The sequence below is a fragment of the Desmodus rotundus genome, chromosome X (genome assembly GCF_022682495.2).
Source record: "Desmodus rotundus isolate HL8 chromosome X, HLdesRot8A.1, whole genome shotgun sequence".
In the NCBI taxonomy this organism is placed as follows: domain Eukaryota; kingdom Metazoa; phylum Chordata; class Mammalia; order Chiroptera; family Phyllostomidae; genus Desmodus; species Desmodus rotundus.
In genome coordinates, this window is record NC_071400.1 from 35807351 (window position 1) to 35824935 (window position 17585).

The 17585-nt window shown below is 35.2% G+C and overlaps 1 protein-coding gene across 4 annotated transcripts in view; it reads left to right on the top strand.

Annotated features, from left to right (window-relative positions):
- DIAPH2 (diaphanous related formin 2) overlaps positions 1-17585 on the top strand; it is an 876560-nt gene that overhangs the window by 436528 nt on the left and 422447 nt on the right. The gene's annotated exons all lie outside the window — the stretch shown is intronic.

Here is a 17585-nt window from a genome sequence, read left to right on the forward strand (position 1 = left end):
CAGGGATGAATATGAAAAGTGCTACACAGAAAGATAATGTACTGCAGCTTAGTACTCATGAATGGGTAGATAAGAGAAGGCTCCTGGAAGAGGCCCAAAGAATGAAGCTTGAGGAGAGGATTTTTACAGGCATGGAAAGGACATGCTTTCCAGAGAGCAAATAATATGAGCAAGGCCCAGGGGCAGAATGTGTTAGGTCAGATGAAAGAGTGGTTGACTATAAGGTTGGAACAGTGAGGTGGCATCTCACAGATCTCAGTGTTATTCTAAGCAGCCTGTGTGGTAGGAAGCAGGGGCATCTTTGGACTAGAATGTGTAGGGCTTGGTGCCATGGAGGAGCAGGAGAGGGGGACAAAAATGTCTCTAAAATTATAATTTGAGCTAAGTGGCTTTGTTGGTTAGTGAGTATTGTCTACTCTAGTAAACAGTTGAAAAGTGAAAGGATTAAGGAAACCCTTTTTTGAAGATGACATTATATACGTGAAGTACATTTTCCCTCTCAGATGCGAAAAGTATGCCGTAAATCTTATATTTGAAATCGCACTGTAGCAAATACTGTTCTCTATAACTCTGAGGAGTTTCAGTAAGGACTCAAAAGCATATACATTTCCCAAGTTTATTACAATCCATGTAAGCCAGTTAGTGTCCTTTGAAGGGGAAAAATGTGTGTCTATAAACCTCAAAATATTTTTGCATAATATTGTTTAGTGGTTGTCTCTGCTAGTCTGGTATTGTTGATCAAATCCTCAGCATATTTCTTTAATCTAGTATGTTGCTTTTGTGTTCCAAGGACCAGAATAACACTGTAAGACAAACTATGTCTCCAAAGTACTATTTGCTTTCTTTTTTACTTAAAAAATTATAATGTGATAGAAAATGATATTCACTACAACTATAGTAGCAACTTTCTGGTAATTGCTTTTAATTTTTTTTAAATTAAATTTACTGAGGTAACATTGTTTGATTTGATCATATAGGTTTCAAGTATACATTTCTATGATGCGTCATCTGTATATTGTTTTGCGTGCCCACCACCCAAGTTCAAATCATCTTCCATCACCATATGTTTGACCCACTTTGTCCTTTACTATCCCCCACCGCCCTACCATCTAGTAGCCAGCGTACTGTTGTCTGTGTCTCTGAGATTGTGTTTGTTTTCCTTCTTTGTTCATTTGTTACTTTCAGTTTTATATTCCACATATGAGTGAAATCATATGGTTCTTAGCTTTTCTGACTGAGTTATTTCACTTAGCATAATTTTCTCAAGGTCTATCCATGTTGTTGGAAATGGCAGTATTTCATCTTTCTGTATGGCTGAGTGGTGTTCCATAGTATACATGCAGCACATCTTCTTTGCCCAGTTCTGTGTCGAAGGACACTTTGGTCATCTCCATGCCTTGTCCACCACAAATAATGCTGCAATGAACATAGAGGTACATATAACTTTGCAAATAAATGTTTTCAAGCTTATTGGGTAAATACCCACAAGAAAGGTTGCTGGGTCATACAGTAACTATATTCTTAATTTTTTGAGGAACTGTGACACTGTTTTCCATAGTGTCTGTACCGTTTTACATTCCCACCAACAGTGGTGCTTGAATTTAGAAACACATCTTCATGACTAACATATAACTAATGTGGAGTAATAGCAATATTTAAAAAATGGGTATTATAATTTGAAACATAAGAAGTGTCACAAATAAGGCCAATTCTGAAATTAGTTCATTTCAGGGCTATTATTAATTTTTTACTGTCCTATACCAGAATTTTTTCTAAATTTATTTCTTTAATATGTAGATTCAATTTAAGAGAGATTTCGAGTGAAAGCATATCAAGGATATGTTTACTTAAAATGATATGTCAACTTTACAGTAGTGATTTTTAATTCTTACATTAAGGATACTTTACATGAATATACCTAATAAACATAGTTTTGGCCAAAGCAATCTGAAGCAACTCTAATGAAGTATGGAATGAAGTTTATATCAGTTTTGGTTTTTAAGTTTAAATACTCATTTATCCATGTCTATATCTATGTCTATATTTATATCATATCATAATACTTTTAGCTACTAATGTAGCTTGTAGATCAGAGCATTTTGAGTTATATTTTATAAAGTTCTGTTCCCAGCTCTATTATTTATCAGTTCTATAAACTTGAACTACTAATTTAAACTTTGAAGGTTGCATTTCCTCATCTGTAAAATGGAAATGCTAATAACAATAAAATAAAATGAATTAACATTTTTCAAAGTAAGCAGTTAAGTTGGTGCATAGTAAATATTCAGTGGATTGCTATACCACTATCATTATTAGTAGTAGTAGTAGTAGTAACTGATACGCTACTATGGATATTATAGCCATTGCTGTTGCCTTGTTCAAAGGGAATCATCATGATCATAAGGCTGCCTATAGTTCCTGCAGTCCCAGCTAAGTCTGTAGTATATTCAGTTCTGTTTGTTTTCTGTGTCTGGGATTTTGGTAAATCCTTTCATATATTTCTTTTACAATATAACCAACTTCTTTCTCCCTATCTATTACAAGAACAAAATCTCTCTGTTGTATTTTGGTTATTTCTGCCTTTGTGTATTTTCCCTGCCAGTGTATTCAAAAGACTGTTGCCAGAAATCCTCTTCCTATCTCACTGTTTGGGGCCGCAGCACTCCCCATTCTCACATTATTTTCACTAGTTCTTTTTCCTTTCCCTGGGAAATTCTGACTCAGAGTTCTCAACTCAAAAAGTTAAGTCCCATGTTTTTCGGACTATAAGACGCACCCCTGCAAATTTGGGAGGAAAATAGGGGTACATCTTATAGTCTGAATGTAGCTTACCTGGCTTGTTAGGGTGGGGCGAGGTGGGGAGCAGCAGTGGACTGGGGACACAGGAAGCAGGAGCAGGGTCGCTGCTGCAGGCCCTGGACTGGGAGGAGGGGGTGTCCCAGCGGTGTGAAGCAAGGGAGACAGGAGCGCAGTCCCCGCTGCGGGATACTATAGCGCTAGGGAAGAGGGTACAGGTGGTGCAGGCACGTTAGGGGAAGAAAGCCTGTGGTGCCCCTACGTGCCTCCATCATGTGACTAGTGTGTCCCCCATTAACATTAACATAGGCAAGTTCCACTGCAGGGTCACCTGTCAATGTGGCCCTGCAGCTGTTGCAAAACTACAACTCCCATCATGCTTGGACAGGTTGGGATGATGGGAGCTGTGATTTGGCAACAGCTGCAGAGCCACACAGGTTGTGCAACACTGCTGTCCCCATGTAAGAGTGCTGCACAACCTGTGGCCCTCCAGCAGCAGATCCCTCCGTAACAGTGTCAGCAATGCCTTAGACGGCTCTGAAGATGACATCCGAGTGAAGACAGTGATACTAGTGATTCTGAGGAACTGAGCTTCATAAATGTGGACAGAAGTGACAAGGAGTTCTTGGGGTTCTCTGATGATTAGAGGAGTTTCCATACTTAAAGCTTAAAGTCAGTAATACTGGTTGTTAATGATGCTGTTGAGTTCTGTTTACATTGACACTACTGAAATATTATGTTATTTATGTTACTAAATATTTTACCACATTTTTTGCTTCAAAAATTTTTGTCCTATTTAACTCTAAAATCTAGGTGCGTCTTATGGTCAAGTGCGTCTTATAGTCCGAAAATACGGTACATTCTGACCGCTTGCATTCCTCTTCCATTTCCTCCTAATTTTCATTTCAGTGTGCCCAGACATATTTTCTCTTCAGCCGTTTTTATTTCTTTCTCTGTGTATGATTTCATGCTGCACCCCATGCCTGCAAATCTTATCTGTCCTGTCAGGTCAGTTCAGACTCTATTACCTTTTATTTTTTCCTAATATTTTAATACTAAAGCCTTAGGAGAAAATACTTTTGAATTTAGTCTGCAGGAAAAAAAAAAAAAAACAATGCATGGTGAAATGTCAAGCCAGTGCCCTTTGGTTAAAGTTAAATACTTGTCCTTGGTATTTCAGGCTCTTGTCTTGTTTGCTTAATATACATTTCAGTCCTGTTCAAATCTCATTCCATCACCTTCAGTACTCCGTGTGTGTGTGTGTGTGTGTGTGTGTGTGTATGATTTTTCACAGTCTACCAGCAAAAATAAAAAGAGATCAAGACTATAAAATTCATTTTATTTGAAGACAGACTGTCTCCTTGTGATATGATCACCTTTACAAACAAAAGCAAAAACAGTGACTTGTATTCTAAGCTGAAGGGATATAGATAAGATTAAACTAATTTAGTTAATCATAGAATTATGTAATCATATGTAAAAAATAAATGTATGACTACTAATTCTTTTGCCAATGTTTTTGGATTATTGGAATCCGAGTTATTATTTTGATAGAGTATGGATCTTTCCTGTTTGGTATAGCAAATGACACATTTATTTTAGTTCAATACTAAAGGCATAGGCCTCAAATTAACTGACAAAAAATTACTTTGAAGTTAAAGGAAAACTGAAGGAAGGAAATATGTGAGATCTATGGAAAAATTTATTTTGTAATTGCCTTTATTCCTTGTAAAGCGAAAATGTGATATAAACTTACCCTATTTTCCTAGAGCTCTGCAATTCAAAGATACTGGGAAAAAACACATCATATTTATATTAAAAATATATATATTCTACTCATACATATATTCTCATATATACATTTTACATGAAAATATATTCTACTCATAGAATATATATATATATATATATATATATACTCATATATATATTCTACTTATGTATATATTGTGTGTGTGTATATGAGTAGAATGCAGAATGCACATGAATTTTTAAAATAAAATGAGAAGGCTTCAAAGGAATTCAAATGAGCTGTAGATCCCTAGGGATATGTGTTCAGTCTTCTCTTCAATTGAGGTATTTGGGTGAGAAAAATTTCTGAAGTGCCATCTAAAGAATTATAGAGTGGTTTTGTTTTGGATTCATTTCACTTGTTTATTTATCTATTTAGTTATTATTTCAGGGAGGGGGTAGGCAAGCAGGCCGGATGAGGGATGAGAATACCTAACTGTCTTCTAAATGCATATTCTCATAGTCCTTATGAAGTTCAGAATCAAATAGTACAATCTAATTTTATTACCATTGTAATTAATAAAATAATCTATAAAGAGAAAAAAATAGTTGCTGTAGGCACCTTGATAACTTTGAGATAATGAAAATATTTTTAAAGATTTTATTTATTTATTTTTAGAGAGGGGAAGGGAAGGAGAAAGAGAGGGAGAGAAACATCAGTGTGTGGTTGCATCTTGTGCTCCCCCTACTGGGGGCCTGGCCCGCAACCCAGGCATGTGCCCTGACTGGGAACTGAACCAGCAATCCTTTGGTTCCTAGGCTGGCACTCAATCCACTGAGCTACACCAGCCAGGGCTTGAGATACTGAAAATATTTTTGATAAACCACAACTACCTTTTGTTCAATGATTACTTTTAAATATATATGTGTGTACATGTATTTATATATAATAGATACAGAGATATAAAGCATTGCTAGTTTATTAGACATATTTTTTAAATCCTTTATTGTTTCTTTTCTCCCTATGTCTATCAGTTTAACTTTCAGTTTTGAGGATTTTTATGGTTTGATTTAAAAGCTCTGTTGTTTTATAGGTCATCTCCTGGGATTAAACCAAAGGGGTTAGTAAAGTTTAATTAAAACTATTCCACTCAACAGGGAAAAATTATATTAATAGATTTGAAAGCGCTATTAATCCTAAGGTTTTGCATAAATCCAAAATGAGTTTCACTTTAGTTAAATTAGTGCCATCCTACAAAATAAAAGCTGGTTAAGTTTGTTATGAGCAGTTTTAATTTCTTTTGTATTAAATTGATTATAAATTTTAATGACCAACTGTACCTTTTGATATCTTCCATGTTTCCATGTTATAATAAGTAACTCTGATTACCTATTTATCCCCTCTGACTTATTCATAGGATAATGATAACAGTTCAGAATACAGGAAGTATTATAGAGAAAAATCTATTAGATGAAGAAAAAGAAAAGTAATGTAACAGCAGAGTAAAAAAGTGTGGGCAATGATAAAACCCAAAACTTTTCTGACACTCCAGAGCTGTCAGAAACTTTAGAGATCATCAAATCCTTGTCAAAAGAGACCCAAGATGGCATTTAGTCCAAATTCATCATTTTGCAGTTGAAGAAACTGAGGCCCGGAATGATGAAGGAATCACACAGCTCAGTGGAGAGTCAATGAAAGTTTGCAGACATTGTCTAAAGTTATTTTATTGCATATATTTCAACTCCCATTTTACTTCCTTTGTGGTCTAAACTATACAACGAAGAATTTATGCTCACATATTGGAAAACACACAGAATGTAAATGCTGACCAAATAGAAGGCTTACTGTAATGTTAGTGCCACTACTTCCTCTATGTAGTTGTCCACAGACTCTCCAGCCCCATTTTGACAAAATTAGCCTCTCCTTTCTTTCTGTCACAGCAGCATGTACGCTTTATTAGTAAAGTAGCACATACCATACTTGCATTTTTTATTTAACTCTGCTTTTTAATGTACATCCTGAGTTGAGTTCCTCAGTGACAAGGAATATGGCCCCATTTGACCCTATAGTCTCAGTGTTAGCGCAGCATCTCAAGGAGAAGTAAATGCTTAAGAAATGTTTATTAAGTTGTGTCATTGCATATGATTTTAGTACAGCAGGCATATTGGAAAATAAGACATTGTGGGAAGTTGACAAATAGGGAAGAACAACCTGAAAATTGTTGTTTACTGTAAACACAAGAGGAAAACCAATATAATTTAAAATAAACAGGACACTAGGACTTAACAGTATTTCCCGGTCCATATTTTACTTCTTTCAAGGAAAAAGTTAAAATTGGAAACAGTCAAGTTAACAATCAAGGGTACCTAACCTTACGGAGACCACCGAACCAGAAAGGGTTATGGTGAGCAGTAAGGATTGAAATTGTCACAGGATGTGCCATATCTGACTAACTGCTGAAAGTTCTATCTTCTATTCTAATGCCTGAAAAAAATTGGTTTCACTTTGTACACTGTTCAAAATCTTTGAGTTGTGGAACAAAATCTTACTGTTTCAAGAGCATTTAATGTACGGTGACTGATGGGGCCTAAGATGTGAGCCAGTAGGAAACTGTAGGATTTCCTAGCAGATTTAAACTTTGAGTTTTAGTCTAACTTTTTTGAAGCACAGAATGATACAGTGATGTGACAAAATATCGGTAGAATTGAGCTTACTTACATGTTAGCAGTTGGAGTTAAACTGAGTATACATACCATTACCTTATTTTATTTGTTTGTTTATTTATTTTTGCCCTCGTGGTTTTATTTTTTTATTGTTCAATTACAATTGTCTGCCTTTTCCCCCTCCCCCTCCCCTCCACCCTAACCCTCCCCACCTCCCTCCCCTGTCTCCACGCCCCCCATTATTATTGTCCATGTGTCCTTTATAGTTGTTCCTATAAACCCTTCACCCCTTTTCCCCCCATTATCCCCTCCCCTGTCCCTTCTGGTCACTGCCATTACATTATTTTAATAAGCAATTTAAATTTTTTGTTTAGTTTCCATTGGATTTTTTCTTATGTACTGTTGAAAATAACTTACAATGTAATTCATTCAGCAAAATTATCGTATCGACACCATAAAAATCTTATTAACTTTAAAGGGTATGAAGTTTTAGTGAATCAAAGTCACACATATTTTAGTTTGTTATACTTCTTTCATCCTTATTTTCACCTAGTCACCCCTATTTTTTTTAATACTGTGAATTGTTTAAAAATAGTAGAAACAATAGGAGGTCGAGAACATATATAAAATATCTTTTCAAGCTGAAATGTCCAAAGGACTTAGGAAAGAATGTCATGTTGTCCTGCTGGTTAGTAATGTAGTTATTACCAACCAGTATTTTCAATCCATAATATATAAAAACACTCCAATTCATTTTCGTTTCTAGAGGAAACTGTTCAAAACACTCATATCATCAATTATTAGTGAAAGGAAACAGAGACCATGGCCATTTGGATTTGAGTAAAAAGTTTCAACATCAATCAGCATTTTTTTACAGCATAAAGAATTTATTTTACCTCTGAACCACTTAAAAATAAGTTGTTGGTGTGATGCTCCATCACCCATAAATACTTAATTTTTCTCTTCCATTATTATTTAAAAAAATTTTAATGTATTTTCCATGATCATTTGTCCCCCTTATACCCCCTCCCCCCAGCAAACACCACACTGTTGTCCATAAGTCCTGTTTTATATTTGCTCCATCCCTCTACCCCTAATCCCTGCCCCTACCCAGAGCTGCTTTTTCAGTTTCCACATCCGGTTCTACACATGAGTGAAATCATACAGTATTTGTCTTTGTCAGACTGGCTTATTTCACTTAGCATAATGTTCTGCAGATCCATCCATACTATTGCAAAGGGTAAAATTTTCTTCTTTTTTATGGCCAAGTAGTATTCCATTGTGTAAATGCCCCATAGTTGTTTTATCCACTCATCTACTGATGGACACTTGGGCTGCTTCCATATCTTGGTGATGGTAAATAATGCTGCATGGGGTGCTTATGTTCTTTCAAATGAGTGTTTTGTGTTACTTCAGATAAATCCCAAGAAGTGGGATAGCTGGGTCATAGGGAAGTTCCAGTTTTAATTTTTTAGAAGACATTTCCCTATACACCCATCCAAAATAGGAAATTAATATTAAAACATTACTGCTATTTGATTACTACCATTCATGATTTCCCAGATGTCCCGAAAATGTCCAAAATGATCCAGTCTGATATCAAGTTTTACATTCAATTTTCATATCCCTTTCGACCTGGGAGTGTCACAGAAGTTGTGTTATGTTATCTCATCACATCTTATCTTATGGCACATGATTTCAATTTGTTCCGCTACCAGTGATACTAACTTTGGTTGCTTATATGCCAGTGTCCTTCACTCTAGAATTATACATTGTATCTTTAGAATTAAAAATATTAAACAGCTTTATCAAGATATAATTGATTCAACAATTTTTATAGACTTGTATAGGCATTTGTTAGGGTAACTTAGATTTGCATCCCAGGATCTTTTCCTGCTACACATTTGTATGCATTGCCCTGCCTGTCTCAGAGCCTAACATCTGTACTTTTTCCAAATGGAAATGCCACCCCATTCCCTTAGCCCTTTTGAGCCCTAAGTATCTTTTAAAATATTTATTAAATTTATTGGGGTGACATTTGTTTATATCTGACCCCCTGTACCTCTTCCCCATCTATTTTGCCTTTGGTATCCACCAAACTGTTGTCTGTGTCCATGATGTGTTTGTTTGTTTGTTTGTTTTGGTTGTTTGTTGCTTTCTGTTTTAAATTCCCATATATGAGTGAAATCACATGGTTCTTGTTTTTTTCCATCTGACTTATTTTGCTTAGCATGATAGTTTCAAGACACAGCCATGTTAGCATAAATGGCAGTATTTCATCTTTTCTTACATCTGAGTAATATTCTATTTTGTATATGTACCAGGTCTTCTTTATCCAGTCCTCTATCGGACACTCGGGTTGTCTCCATCTTATGTCTACTGTGAATAATGCTGCAGTGAACGTGGAAGTATACATGTCTTTATGAATAAAAGTTTTCAATTTGGGGAGTAGATACCTAGAACAAAGGTTGCTGGGTAATATGGCAGATCCATTCTAAATAGTTTTAGGAAATTCCATACTGTTTTCCACAGTGGCTGGACCAGTCTGCATCCCCACCAGCAGTTATGAGGGTTCCCTTTTCTCCGCATCCTCTCCAGCACTGGTTATTTCTTCTCCTGTTGACGACAGCTAGTCAAACAGGTGTGAGGTGGTATTTCATTCTGGTTTTCATTTGAATTTCCCTTATAGGTAGTGAAGTTAAACAATATTTCATCTATATAAAATATGTGTATATATGTATATGTATGTATGTATGTAAACACACACACACACACACACACAGCCCTAAGTATGTTTTTGAAGTCTCACCTTAAATCTCACCCCTCCATAGTGAGGCCTCCAACTGTTATGACTTTACATGGTCTCTCATTTCCCTCCTCTACCATGGTACTTATTTGAATGTCTTAGTTTGGAACTTGATGCTGCAATTCTTGCATGGCAATGCAATGGCTTCTGTGTTTATGGTCCCATCCTGGCACGATAGCTTTCTGAATTAATGTGTGATGTCATTCGTCTCCTTTCTTAGGGCAAAGTCTAACACAGGACTGGAATGGTAAATTAGGCTTAGTGAATGCTCACTGAACATCAGCTTCATCTTTGTCATTGTCTTTATTTGACACTGTAGTGGGTACTAGCACAAACTACTTAATGGTATTTTCATGTAAAACAGTCACAATGGAGCTGGCACTTTTATTCAAAGATTTATTAAAAGAATGAGGAGAAAAAACCTGAGTTCTATGGGAAACTAATAGCTCCATAGCAAAGGATTCTGGAGTAGTCACATCTGAAAGAAACACATGCTGAGAATCATAACGTATACATTCTAGTTTCAACTTTGTTACTACCTACTTGTTGGACCATAGTTTTGTACGGTGATCTGCATGCCTATATTGTAATTTGTACAATAACATCTCTGAATTTCAAAAATAGACATGGTCACATTTAGTCTACTTATTTCTCCAGATGATTATAATAATAAAATTAGATATTCAGTATGGACATGCCTTAGGAAAAAGTGTTATAGATAAACAATGGTTTTTTATTCAAGCTAACATGATGTTAGTTCCACATGATTTTGATCAGGTTTTTTGTTTGTTGGTTCAGTCTTATTTTTAAAGTGAAGGTCAGAATTCACTTGTTAAAACATAAAGCTATCTGAAAGAATGTATGATGTTAGTAATTTTCTTTTCTTTTCATGTTGTTTTACTTTTTCCATTTTATATAGTCTTTTAGAAATAAGACTCTAAAAATATGATTGCAAAGGCTCATCTTATTTTAAATAACATCTCTAAACTTTGATGAAATAATCAACATTCAAGAATTGATCATAAAGTTTCCAGTATCTTAATTTGTTATTTTATTTTTGACCTTAGTATGTATAAACATGGAAGAAAATAAAAAGCACATCTTTTTTAATTAAATATTCTAAGTAATTAATAGTAAATATTTAGGGGAAATGAAAAAGGCATGAATTTAAAATATTATGACAACTAATAAAAATCTTAATAAAGCATTATTAGATGTGCATTTTAAAGAAATGAATCCTGCTTGCATTTGTGAAGAAAACCCAAAGCTAACGTTTGTGCTAGCTACTGTTTATTCACTTAATTATGTATTTTTCCTAATACCTAATAGTGGTAATAATAACTATTACCATTTATAAAGAGCTTACAATGGCAGGCACTGTTTTAAGTGTGGTTTTATAGAAAAGGCAACTGAGTCTCCAAAACAGTAAGAAGAGTGCTCTAGGTCACACAGTTAATCAGAGCTAAGCTTTTGGCTTCTTCTATATCCCCTTTTCTTTTCACTGTAACAACACTGAGAGTAATACTAAAGACAGAGTTGAAAAGCTATAAAATATGAAAATTGTATCTATAAATTTAAGAGATACTGGGAAAGCAAATTCTGTATTTGAATAGGAACATTAATTATTATAATTAGAAACATCCAGTGACATCATACAAACACTTACTGGTTTATCCTAAACCTCTAGTAAACTGATAAATATATAAAAATGGTATTGTTAGAATTAAGGGTTTTATTCAAGTGATGTTTGCTTGTACTTGTCCACAGAGAATAGTAACACACCCTGTGATGATGAACAAAGAATAAATATCTCAATTGCCCACCCTTCATGAATGATATTGTCATCAACTAAACACATATTTATTTAAGTCTGATAGGGTAAGGACTTGGCAGTTCCCGAGTTGTACATTTGTGTCATTTAAAAAATATATATATCACTTTTCTTCAGTAGCGTATTCCATGGAAGTATAGATATGGTTTAAATTAACATGTGCATTCATTCATATGTCTTTTACTATTAGAAACCACTCTGACTATGTCTTGTTCAAAGGAAAATGAGTTATCTCAAACATTTCTATTAATTGCCTTAGTATATATATATCCCAGCTTACTTAGAAATTCATTAGAAATGATTCTGAACCCTTAACCGGGCAAATGGCACATGGACAGAACATTCTGAGAAGAAAAGCCTACCAAAAATGGTGACCCTCATCAAAATGGAAGAGATGCACATAAAACGATAAGATAGAACTTTATAGCTATGGAATTGGCAGAGGTTAAAAGCAAACCCTATCTATTCAGTGCCTGTGTGGGTGGTGTAAGGGAGATAATTAGGTATTAATGTCCAAGTTCATGATGACTTCAACTTTTTGGAAAGCAAAATGTAGCAAGAGGCTCAAATTAATTCTAAATTTTTAATTTGTCCTAAGATGATGATCATAAATGGGTACTGGATTTATACATAAGAATTTCATTGTGACATTACAGTGAATAATTACAAATATTTCAAATATGAAAGAATTAAAATAATACGATGGATCATAGAATGTATATATAATGTAATATATATTGAACAAAATCAAGTTGTAATGAACTTTAATAACATGGCAAATGCAAATATAATAAATTTAAATGAAATTACATACAATAAGTTCACAGCAATCATAATAGACTTAACAGTAATATTTAGTGTTAGTAATATTCCTGTATTTTTATATTTTCTATGTGGTGTATACAGTTGGTTTTTATTTGCAGTAATGTTCTACAAAGTCATGATGAACATTGAATTAGCAAATACTGAATCATTGTTCTTGGGGCAAGTCTCTTGGCACAACATTTTCATCAACCATTCAAAACATAACCTTGTTTTATGAGTGTTTCTGTTTAAAGATACCTTATTTAATATACATGGTTGATTCATTAGCATTGAACTCACAGCCAACGGCACTATGGCTCATGCCTGAATGAAGCCTATTTAACACACATTCTGTTTGTAAGGCACATCACATCCTCTTTACTCATAGGAATGCTAGACAGCACTTTTCAGTACTCTATGAGGGCCATTTTAAAAAGCAAGATCACCATAAAACAAAATACCCCAATAAGAAAGCATGGCTCTAAATATATTGCAAAAGGACAGTTGTTTATAGTGTTTGAGCTAAAACAAGTCAGAGTCTCACCTTGTTTGACCTCAGCTGGACATATGTGCCAGGGACAACTCAAACTTTCCATGACTCTGCACTGGTGTGTGTCTGTGAATGACCACAGAATTACTGTCAGTTTTTACCAGGGTTACATATTAATTTCAGCAAGTAGGCAAATTTACAAATGTGGAATCTTTTAATAATGAAGGTCCACTGTATATTTATATTTATAATCATAATAAGATATGCTATCATGAAATTAATTTATTTATTTTCTCATTTCTCAAACAAATAATTCTGAGGACTTACCATATGTCTGGCACCATTCTTTACATTTGGGCTACAGTAGTGAATAAAGCAAAGTTCTTATTTTCATGGGGGGGACAGACAAATATTATATAATTCCATTCAATCATACGTATTATAAAGAAAAATAAGGCAAGAGAATAGAGAATGACAAGGGTGCTATATTACATATAATGGTCAGGAAGGCCTCTTTATGGAGATGTTTGGCCAGAAACTTGATTAAACTGAAGTAACAAGCCATGTTTGTATCTCAGTAAAGGGCATTGCAAGCAATGGAAACAGTGAATGTAAAAGACCCTGAGTCTTCTACATGTATCATGTGTTTGAGGGACCCAGTGTGTCTCTAGACCAAAGTGTGTGAGGGACAACATGATAGGAAAGAGGTTGGAGATGTAGCCAGGGACAAGAACATGCATGACATAAAGGCTCTGGAATGGACACTGGATTTTATTAAGAGTTTGATGGGAAACCATAAGCATGTTGAGATTATAGGAGCAATGAGATCTGACTTATGTCTAAAAAAATCATTTAGGCTGCCATGTGGAGAAATGGATTGCAATACAGCAAGAGTAGAGGAAAAGCAGGAGGTTATTGAAATCCATCAAGTGGAGAGATGTTAGCATCAATTAGGTTGGCCGGGGGGGGTGTGGAGGTTATGAGGAGTAGACTTACTATTTTTAAAGATAAAGCCAACTGCATTTGCTGAAAAACTGGATGAGAAGTATGCCAGCATGATTTCAACAAGAACTCCAAAGGTTGTAATGAGAGCAACTAAAAAAGATCGATTTTCCATCTATTGAAGTGGGGCATACAGTAGAAGGACAAGGGTTAGGAGATGGGAAGATTAGGAGTTCATTTTTGTATATAAATTTACATGTCTGTTAGATATGAAAATGGAGATGTCAAACAGGCAGATGAATATGAGAGTCTGGAGGTTCAGGGAGATTTTGGGACTAGAGATAGACATTTGAAAGTGATCAGCACATGGATAGTATTTAAATCCATGTGAGTGGATAAGAACACCAAGCAAGTGAGAGTATAAAGGGAAGAGAAGAGGCTGAAATGCTGAAAACCCTGGGGCTAGGGATCCAGGTAACCAATAGTGTACTTTTATGAGAACTAGGATAATGCCCATCCAAGAGAATTGTAAAGTGCCCTGGGCTCCTCTGGCATGTAGAAGAATTGAATTTGATTGGAACTGTAAATAATAATGGTAGAAAGGACTTCCCATTAGACTATCAGCTGATTTCTCAAAAGAAACATTGCAGGCAAGAAGGGGCTGGAAAGAAGTATTCCAAGTCATGAGAGGCAAGGACCTACATCCAAGATTACTCTACAACCACACCTAAAACAGAAACAAAAGCAAACTAAGCACACAACTAGGACAGGGACAGAACCACAGAAATGGAGATCACATGGAGGGTTATCAACAGTGGAGTGGGAGGGGGAGAGAGGGGGGAAAGGTACAGAGAATAAGTAGCATAAATGGTAGGTAGAAAATAGACAGGGGGAGGGTAAGAATAGTGTAGGAAATGTAGAAGCCAAAGAACTTATATGTATGATCCATGGACATGAACTATAGGGGGGAATGTGGGCGGGAGGGGGTGGGCAGGATGGACTAGAGTAAAGGGGGGAAATGGGACCACTGCAATAGCATAATCAATAAAATATATTAAAAAAAGAATAATGATAAGTACAACTTTTAGATATTCTCTCCTGCACATAATGTACCATTTGTATTATTTGTGACAGAGACTTTGTTTTAAGGAAAAAATACTACCGGTATACACATATATGGAAAAACATACACATACATACACAGGTGTATGTATGTATGTACATTAGCCCTGAAAATGATCTACTACTTCCTATAAAGTCTTGATCATCATAGAATTCCATGTGTAGTTATTTGGAGATTACAAAACTAGTATGTGGTGTACTGGGTTTGAGAGGATCTGCAAGTTTGCAAAAATTTATCAACTACACATTCTTATGCTTTTTTTATATATGTAAGAATTTTTATTTATTTTGTAAATCTTTGCCGAGATTTCCAAAATCTTCAAACCAGAACACTGAGCATATTGAAATTTTTTAGAAAAATCCATTGAGGAAAACAGACACCATTTCTGTGGCTTTACAACTCTACCACCATGTGCTTCTCACTATAGATGTACCTGTAATCACCATGCTATATATTAGGTCTCCGCAACAGATTCATTTTATAGCTGCAAGTTTATACCCTTTTATCAGTATCTCCACTTTTTCTTTATCCTCTAGACTCTGATAACCCATATTCTACTATCTTACTATGAGTTTTACATTTTCAGAGTCCACATATAAGTAAGATCAGGCAGTATTTGTCTTTCTGTGTCTGGCTTATTTCACTGAGCATAGTATCCTCTACGTAGTTACAAATGGCAGGGTTTACATCTCTTTTAAGGATGAATAATATTTTATGTTATGTATGTTTAATTTTATATATGTATATATACACATGTGTATATGTGTGTGTATGTACATATATATACACACACATATATACATACACACACATATCCATTCATCTGTCAATGGACCAATGGGCACTTAAAGATTCTTTCCATATCTTGGCTACTGTGAATAATGCTGCAATGAACATGGGGATGCAGATATCTCTGTGAGATGATGACTTCATTTTCTTCAGAAGAATACTCAGAAGTAGGGTTGCTGGCTCATGTGGTAATTACAAATTTTTTTTGAGGTACCTTCATAGTGTTTTTCCGTAGTGCTTATACCAATTTACACTTCCACCAATGGCGTACAAGGGTTCCCTTTCTCCACATCCTTGGTAACACTTGTCAGTCCAACAAGTGTGAGGTGGCATCTGATTGTGGTTTTGAATTGTATTTCATGATGATTAGTGGTGTTAAGCACTTTTTACTATACCAGTTTCCCATTCTATGTTTTCTTTGGAGGAATGTCTATTCATGTCCTTTGCCCATTTTTTAGTTGGATTTTTTTTGCTATTGGATTGTATGAGTTTCTTACATATTTTAGATAGTAACCTGTTATCCAATGTATCATTTGCAAATACTTTCCCTTATTTCATAAGTTGCCTATCTTTTGCAGAAGCTTTTAAATTTGCTGTAGTCTTATTTGTTTATTATTACTTTTGTTTTATGTGCTTTTGATGTCAAATCCAAAATATTACCAAGTCCAGTGTCAAGGAGATTGTCCCCTGTGTTTTCTTCTAAGACTTTTATGGTTTTAATTCTCACGATATTTTTAAAACATTTTTAAATTTTTACTCAGTTACAATTGTTTGCATTTTCTCCCCATCCCTCCACCCCACCCCAGCCAGTCCCACCTCCTTCCCCCACCTCTACCCTCTCCCTTGATTTTGTCCTTGTGTCCTTTATAGTAGCTCCTATAGACCCCTCTCCCCACTATCCCCTCCCCACTCCCCTCTGGCTATTGTTACAATGTTCTTAGTTTCAATGTCTCTGGTTATACTTTCTTTGCATTTTTCTTTTGTTGATTATGTTCCAGTTAAAGGTGAGATCATATGGTATTTGTCCCTCACCACCTGGCTTATTTCACTTAGCATAATGCTCTCCAGTTCCATCCATGCTGTCTCAAAGTGTAGGAGCTCCTTCTTTCTCTCTGATGCGTAGAATTCCATTGTGTAAATGTACCATAGTTTTTATTATAAAGGACATGTGGACAAAACCAAGGGGGAGGGTGGAAGCAAGGGAGGGAGGTGGGTTTGGATGGGGTGGAGGGGAGGGGGAGAGAAAATGCAGACAACTGTAATTGAACAACAATAAAATAATTTGGAAAAAATGTACAACTAACTGGAATTTCAGATTCAATATCATCATTTAAGTTTGGCAGGAAATACAAAGGAAAGTTTATTCTGCATGATGAAATTTTAAAACAAGTGCATAGCAGGGTCAAATATTTAGCATGTTTGTATTTTGTATTTTATCAGTATTTCTATTTTCAAAAGTAATCATTTCTCTAAGATTTACTGTTATTTAAAGTAGTTATCACATAAAAATATATCCTGAGCTGTAATGATGTTAAAGGCTTGTGATATTCAAATATTTTGCAAAATATAATTTAATTTTCTATGGGTACCAATCACCCATTCTATGGGT